At 43.4% G+C, this 7101-nt stretch overlaps 1 long non-coding RNA gene across 1 annotated transcript; it reads right to left on the bottom strand.

The window, feature by feature from the left end:
* Positions 1–222: 222 nt before the first annotated feature.
* On the bottom strand, positions 223–6456 carry LOC104984245. Its single transcript, XR_824730.1, has 3 exons — positions 6406–6456; positions 3501–3803; positions 223–640 (listed from the first exon to the last, which is right to left on the bottom strand). It is a non-coding gene; the product is annotated as an uncharacterized LOC104984245 (long non-coding RNA).
* Between the last annotated feature and the right edge of the window lie 645 nt (positions 6457–7101).

Here is a 7101-nt window from a genome sequence, read left to right on the forward strand (position 1 = left end):
TTTGGGTTGCTGTGTTTTTATTTTTATTTGTATCTGGGTATTTTCTGATTTCTTCTTCAATTTCTTCAGTGATCCATTGATTGTTTAGGATTGAGCCTGCATGTGGAGGCTCCATGTTACTAAACAACCAAATACAAACAGATATTATTTTAATGTGTTAACAAAGAAACACTGTACAGCATACATTTTAACAATTATATTTGAGAACAATTGATTTCCTTTGAAATTCTGTGAGGTTTTATTTTCTGCACTTAAAACATCAAACATTAAAACATTCTGAGAAGAGATCCATAGGCTTCCCCGAACTATTGGCGTGGGCCACATCACAATAAAGAACCTTGCTCTAGCTTCAGGTCAAGGCCACATTCAGGTAAGAAGGTCAGGATTATGAAGCTACTTAGACAATAGAACTGGTGTCCTCACCCAAATCAGCCTGCAAGCATCATCACACAGAGGGGCCTCTTCATTCTAGCGTCATCTTCACAGAAATGCTCCTCTGTGCATCCCTAGACAACTGGAGGAACACTGACAGAAAGTTTCCAATGAATTCCATAAAGTATATCAAGAGAAGACCACATGCAGAGACTTCAAGCTGGGGCTGGAGGGCACTGCAGTTCCAAGTGTGGCCTGTAAACTGTTACTGGCCAAAGATGAGAGAAACACAGAAATGAGTAAGAGTTTAGAAACATTTGCATAGCAATTTGAACCTAACAATACAGTAATTAAGATTCATATTTTATATGTCTCTTTTTAAAATTTCATTTTACTTTACAAAAATATCCATCTGCAATAGATTGGATATTTACAAAAACTAAACAAAGAAATATCGGTTTTTCCTCCATACAAAGCTTGAGAATCAAACTTTGTGGGGTGATATGGTGAAGAGACATGGTTCCAAGGGCATGGGCAAATGCACTGAAGAGCATGAATAAAATGCTGGACATAGAAGCACATCAGACCAGCAGAAGTAGGGAGAGCATAAGGAGGAGGGAGCATTTGAACTGTGCTTGACCAGTGTCTATAGGTGGAGATGACGCTTTTTGGGGTGTTGCAGGCAGTGGGCTCAGTAAGAGCTGAGGCAAGGAGTATAGAGTGTAAGGTGCATCAGAGAAGGTGGTTGTCAGGCAAGACAGGGCAAACACTTGTGTGTGTCTACAGTGAGTGGGTACAGGATGCAGTGAGAGTAAATCATGATGACCTTGGAGACATGCTGCAGATATGGGGCTTTCTTGGCAGGCCCTGAAGGGCCACAGACTTATTCAGAGCAGGGAATGAAAGGATCGCATCCGAGTTTTAAATGATAACATTTATTGAGCCAAACTAAATTTACAAACAAAAAAGTTCTCAGGCACTGACTGTCTCAGGAAGAAAATTTCCCTCTTCCATTAAAATGTGCAAACATACAGACATTGATTTCCATGCCTGGATGAACACGTGCAGGGATGTGCACTAATGAGGAATGCTCTGGAAAACCAATTTGCCTCTTCTCTCCTCACTTCTTCTCCTTCTTTTCCCTCTCTTTTCTCTCTTTCCTCTCGCTCTCTCACTTAGAACTTTCCAATTGTGCTTTGCGTGACCATGGAAATGACCTGTCTCTGTGCTTGTACCCACTAGCCACATGGCGTCATTGAGCCCTTGAAATATGGCTACTATGGCTGAGGAATTGAATGTTAAATTTTATTTAAATAATTTAAATTTAAATAGCAACAAGTGGCTTTAGGCTACCGTATTGGACTATGCAGCAACTTTCACTACAATGAAAACAGAGAAGGGAAATATGGATGCCAAGAAGTTTTCAGACAGGCTGTTATGGCATATGTTGTTAATGAGAGTAGTCAGAATAGAGTGAAGATGGAAATGAGTCCTTCTGTTTTTAAGCCAAAAATGTGTGCTTTAACCTATTTGTGTCAAATGTGTCTCTTGGAAAGAGATGTGGGAGCCAGGAGCTTAGGGTTCTCACCTTATTTTCATGGGTTACCTTAGACAAGTAACTGCTAGGGGATGGATAAGAACTAATGTCCAATATACACTATTATGTGTAAAATATACTGTTCGTGGGAAGCTGCTGTATAATAAAAGGAGCTCAGCTCAGTGCTCTGTGATGACCTACAAGGGTGGGATGGCGGGAGGGTAGCAGGGAGACTCAAGAGGAAAGATATATGTATTCATATAGCTGATTCACATTGTTGTACAACAGAAACTAATGCAACATTGTACAGCAATTATACACCAATAAAAAAAAGAACTAATGTCCAGTGAGCATTAGTCAAGAATCAGGCATGGGATGGTAAGCTTCTTTACAGATGACGACATTTGCAAACCTGTGAAGCAACGTTTTTATTCTTATGTTGCAGATGAGGAAAGGGATCCTCTTAACCTTCACTTGGTCCTCTTCATCTTTAGAGGGTAATTAGAGAGGTAAGCCATTTGCATGTCTGAGAATCCATTTCCTCCCTAAGGACATAGGTCTAGTGATTCTCACCCTGTCCACCCTCCAAAAAGGTGAAGGGGACCAAGTGAAGGTTAAGAGGATCCTGAAATGCTGACAAGGCAAAGGTGCTGAGTGTGCTCAGGGGACAGAGGTGATGTTTTCTGAGGATAGAAACAGGGCAATGTTCTGAGAAGATTTTGCCCTTTCACTGATATTGGAAATACCTTAAATTTTCCATTTAAGAAATGCCTGAGGCCTATTTCAATCATGTAAAAACCAATATCAATTTGGAAAGGTTATCACAGCCTTTCCAATTCCAGTCAACATTAAAAATGCAAATGTTTTCTACTTAAATATAGCCTTTGGCCACCAGCATTCAGGATGTAAGGTAAGCCACAGCCGGCTGCCTTTGCCCACTGAGGGCTCAACAGGAAAGAAGCAGAGATGCTGGAAAGTCCATATGGTACCAGGCTGATGGGACCACTTCCAGCCCCATGAAGGTCTGGGTCCTCAGAGGTTGTCTGGTTTCAGTCACTGAATCAGACAACCATTCACTAGGAGCTGGGACACTGTTCATTTCTTTGTCCTTGTCTTCCCAGTATCTAGTCCAATGCCTGCTTCATAGTAAGAGCTCAAGTGATATTTCTTGACTAGATGAATTAATTCATTTATTGTTTCTTTTTGGATATCCTATCATGTCCCAGGCCCTGTTGGTATTTATTTGCTAAGTCATGTCTGACTCTTCTGTGACCCCATGGACTGTAGCTGGCCAGGCTCTTCTGTCCATGGGATTTCCCATGCAAGAAAACTGGAGTGGATTGCCATTTCTGGCTCCAGGAGATCTTCCCCACCCAGGGATCAAATCCATGTCTCCTGCTTCTCCTGCATTGGCAGGCAGAGTCTTTACCACTGAGCCACCTAGGAAGCCCCTCAGGCACTGTACTAGGCCTGTACACTGATACAGAAACAAGCCATTTGGAGAAATCAATCTCAAGTAATTTACCAGCTAACTTTGGTAAGATGTGCAAATAAATAATAATAACATAAGCTAGTATCACATCAACCTTACCATAAGTATTAATTCTGGAGGTCTGTCAAAAAACAGGCATTTGAAAATGGGCCAGATGAATAATGCTCATGTAGTTGGGCATGAGGATTCTGGGTGGTCTGGGAGACGGAGTAACTGGGCAGTGAGATCAGCAATGGGAGAGTCCTGGAGGAGGTGCCAAGAACCATTTCCGGGATGGGCTCCTGTCCTTGGTGGTCCCCTCCACTCCGATTGTGTGGTCCCTGAGGGCTGGACTGTAGCTTACTCAGCTCTGTACTCCAATACTTCACATGGGGCCTGACACATAGTAAGAAACAACATATGCTGAAAAAAATGAAGGAATAAGTGAACGTTAGGAACCCATAAGGAATCATAAGAAGAAGCGTTTATTGAGAGTTTAGTATGTACCAATCATTAGATATGCATATAAACACACACACACATGGGCTTTGTGTGTATATATATACATACATATGTATCATTGAACAATTCCCAGGAAACATAAGTAGAATCTGGGCAATAAAGTCTAATTTTTTTTCCTTTTCCTTTGTGCTTAGTCTAGTTTCACCCACTCACAGGGTACTGCATGCACAGAGGGGCCTTATACCAGGCACTTCAGTTCCTTGTACAAAATGACTGCGCTCAACACTTCAGCTTGGCAGGCTGTGTGCAGAAAGTGCTACCCACAACACCACACTTCAGAGATGCTGCACCCAGCACTTCAGTCAGCAGCTACAAGCAGCACAGCTACGCCTGATCCATGAGAACTCTGTCCTCCCCACTGGCAAGAACCTTGTAACGCAGTCCCATTGACAGCCTGTTGCGGGGAGCATGGACTTTAAGGTATAGGTTCACACCTCTCCAATTTTTGATCAAAGAATAAAATTTACCTTTTCTTCATTTTAATGTTTATTTTATTTTTGATTGGAGGGCAAATGTTTTAAAATGTTTTGTTGGTTTCTTCTGTACAACATGGATCAGATATAAGTGTACATATATCCCCTCCCTCCTGAGCCTCCCTCCACTCCACCCCTCCAGGTCTTCACAGAGGACCAAGCTGAGTTCCTTGTGCTAAACAACTGTTTCCCTCTAGTATCTATCTTACATTTCCTTTGCCTCTGAACTGAACTCTAATTCTATTGCGGCAAGCAACACAGGGCAGGAGAACCCTTGTTGGGGATGAACTCAAAAGGTAACATATCTTTTAATTAATTATTAGCAGGAGACAAAAACCACATTAGTTACTTGAACAGAGTGAATTCAAGATAAAGGACTGTTAGCTAGGAATAACGTTGTTAACTAGATAACTGAACAGGTAAATTTAGAGTTATAAAGTGTAACAAAGATAGCAACTGCAGAAAGCAGCAATCACCCTAGGGATGAGGGACCAGAGGGGAAAAAAGTCAGAATTATTAAAATTTAGAGGCTCAGTAGAAGGATGCTGCGAGCTGAAACTCAGACCCTTGAGGAGGGAGTATTGCTGGGTTGGTGCTGACGTCTCTGATTGGATGTAAGGCAGCCAATTCTGTGTTAAAAAAAAATTGCAAACTGGCTTCAGCTACTGCTATGGGGATGTTTCACTGCTGCCAGGGTGAAGAAGCATGGCTGTGGTGATGGTCATAACCATCCAATAAACTCCTCTCCATCCTTATCCAGTTCAGATATCACCTCCACTGAGAAGACTTTCTGATCTCTTCCTTCAGACAGGAAACCCACAGGAAGCAGACAGTAAGGAGTAAATCTCATCATCCCCCTCCAGCTGTGCAGCCCATTGGCAGAATGCAGGTAGAAGTCAGCCTGTCTGGCAAAAATGCAATTTGCAGTGACCCAACCCCATCATCAAAATCAGAATACAGAGAGTTTTGGAGCTGAGACATCACAGCATCATACCTGGTACAGAAGTCCACCCATTAATGTTGTGGTGCAGGAACTGCTATTACTGCCATTATACAGATGAGAAATGAAGGTCTAGAGAGGTCAAGGGGACTTGTTTAATAAGTCAATATGGCAGCACCCTGATTTGAAGCCAGGCCCATCTGCTCTTAATGGCAATTTTATACCAAGTTTCCTTCACATTTTTATGTGAAGAAAATGTCAGAGGATAAAATAGTCTTGAAGTCCCACTGTTGTTGGGTTGGCATCTGGGGATGAGGTAAGGTGGGGGATTCAGGCATCATCTATAAAGCAGGGATAAAGGTGTGGGGCCATCCTGACAAATGTCTCCCAAGGAGTGACTTTAATGCCTCATTTTATCATCCTTTAAGAAAGTTAAGATCTTTATTCTTTGATCAAAACTTAGCCACCCAGCAAACTCCTTTCCATCCTTCAAGACCCAGCTCAGATGTCACTTCCTCTGAGAAGCCTTCATGGTCTCTGCAAAGCCAGCCATGCCCCCGTGGTGCTCCTGTAGGACTTGGTGCAGACACCAAGGTAGAGTTTACACGCCTATATGCCACACTAGATTGTGGGCTCTTTGAGGGCAGGCCTGGGTCTACATAGGCTCTGCTTGGCGATACTAATAAAGGCTTGTTTCTTTCAGAAATGTGCTTCTGTGGGAATGCTGGCAACTCCAGGACTGTATTTCTGACTCATTTTTCTGCTTTCCAGGAGTTCTCAATCTAGCAGTGAAGACAGGTTGAAAAATATAGAAAAACAAAATCCCCCGGGTTTAACTTTTTACCTCCTGCCTTTTCCAACCCATTCTTCTCACATCAGTCGGATGCAATCGTAACCATCTGAGGCCCCAGCTAAATCCTTCTGAAGGCTTCCATTGCTCTTAGGATGAAGACTAACTTCTCAGCATTGTTACATGGTCCCCTGACCTCTGTCCCCTGCCACTCAACAGCCTGGCATCTCCCAGTTCCCCTTCCTCCTGCTTTCACTCCACCCTCCCAGCTACTGAATCTCTTCACTTCCCCAAACTCACCAAGCTCTTTGCATCCTTGTGTTTGCAGGCAGGGATTCCTCTACCCAGAACCCTCTCTTCCTTTGCCTGAGTCCCTCTGACTTATCTTTTAGGTCTGGGCTGCTGAGTCACTCCTTCCAGAAGGTTATTGGCAGGGTAACCTGATGCTCCCAGGGCAGCCAGTTCCCGACCACGCCCCTCACCTACTGAATTGCAGAGGCCTGCATTTGCTCAGGAGGGCAGTACCCTGCAAAGGGCAGGTACTCTGTAAAGTCAAATTTGAATGAATTAATTAAAAACTTAAAGACAAGGAAAAACTAAGATCTGTCTGTCCAAACTGTTTTGGAAGTCATGGCTGCCTAAGACATGGTGAAATAACTCTTCCCCAGTATCTAGGGGCCTTGTGCAAAGAGGAAGTCTGGAATGGGGTAGGGGGCTCTTGGGTGTCAGGAGATTAGGTTGAAGACTCAGTGATCTGCGGAACAGCCAGTTATTGTTGGTTAGTGTCTTCAACTGTATAATAGGTATTGTAGGGGAAGAAAAGGGCTTCCCTGGTGGCTCAGTGACAAAGAATCCGCCTGCCAATGCAGGAAATGTGGGTTTGATCCTTGGGCCAGGAAGATCCCCTGGAGAGGGAAAGGGCAACCCACTCCAGTGTTCTTGCCTGGGAAATCTCATGGACAGAAGAACCTGGCGAGTTCATGGGACCACAGAGTC

This window comes from Bison bison, unplaced genomic scaffold (assembly GCF_000754665.1).
Source record: "Bison bison bison isolate TAMUID 2011002044 unplaced genomic scaffold, Bison_UMD1.0 scf7180017863957, whole genome shotgun sequence".
In the NCBI taxonomy this organism is placed as follows: domain Eukaryota; kingdom Metazoa; phylum Chordata; class Mammalia; order Artiodactyla; family Bovidae; genus Bison; species Bison bison.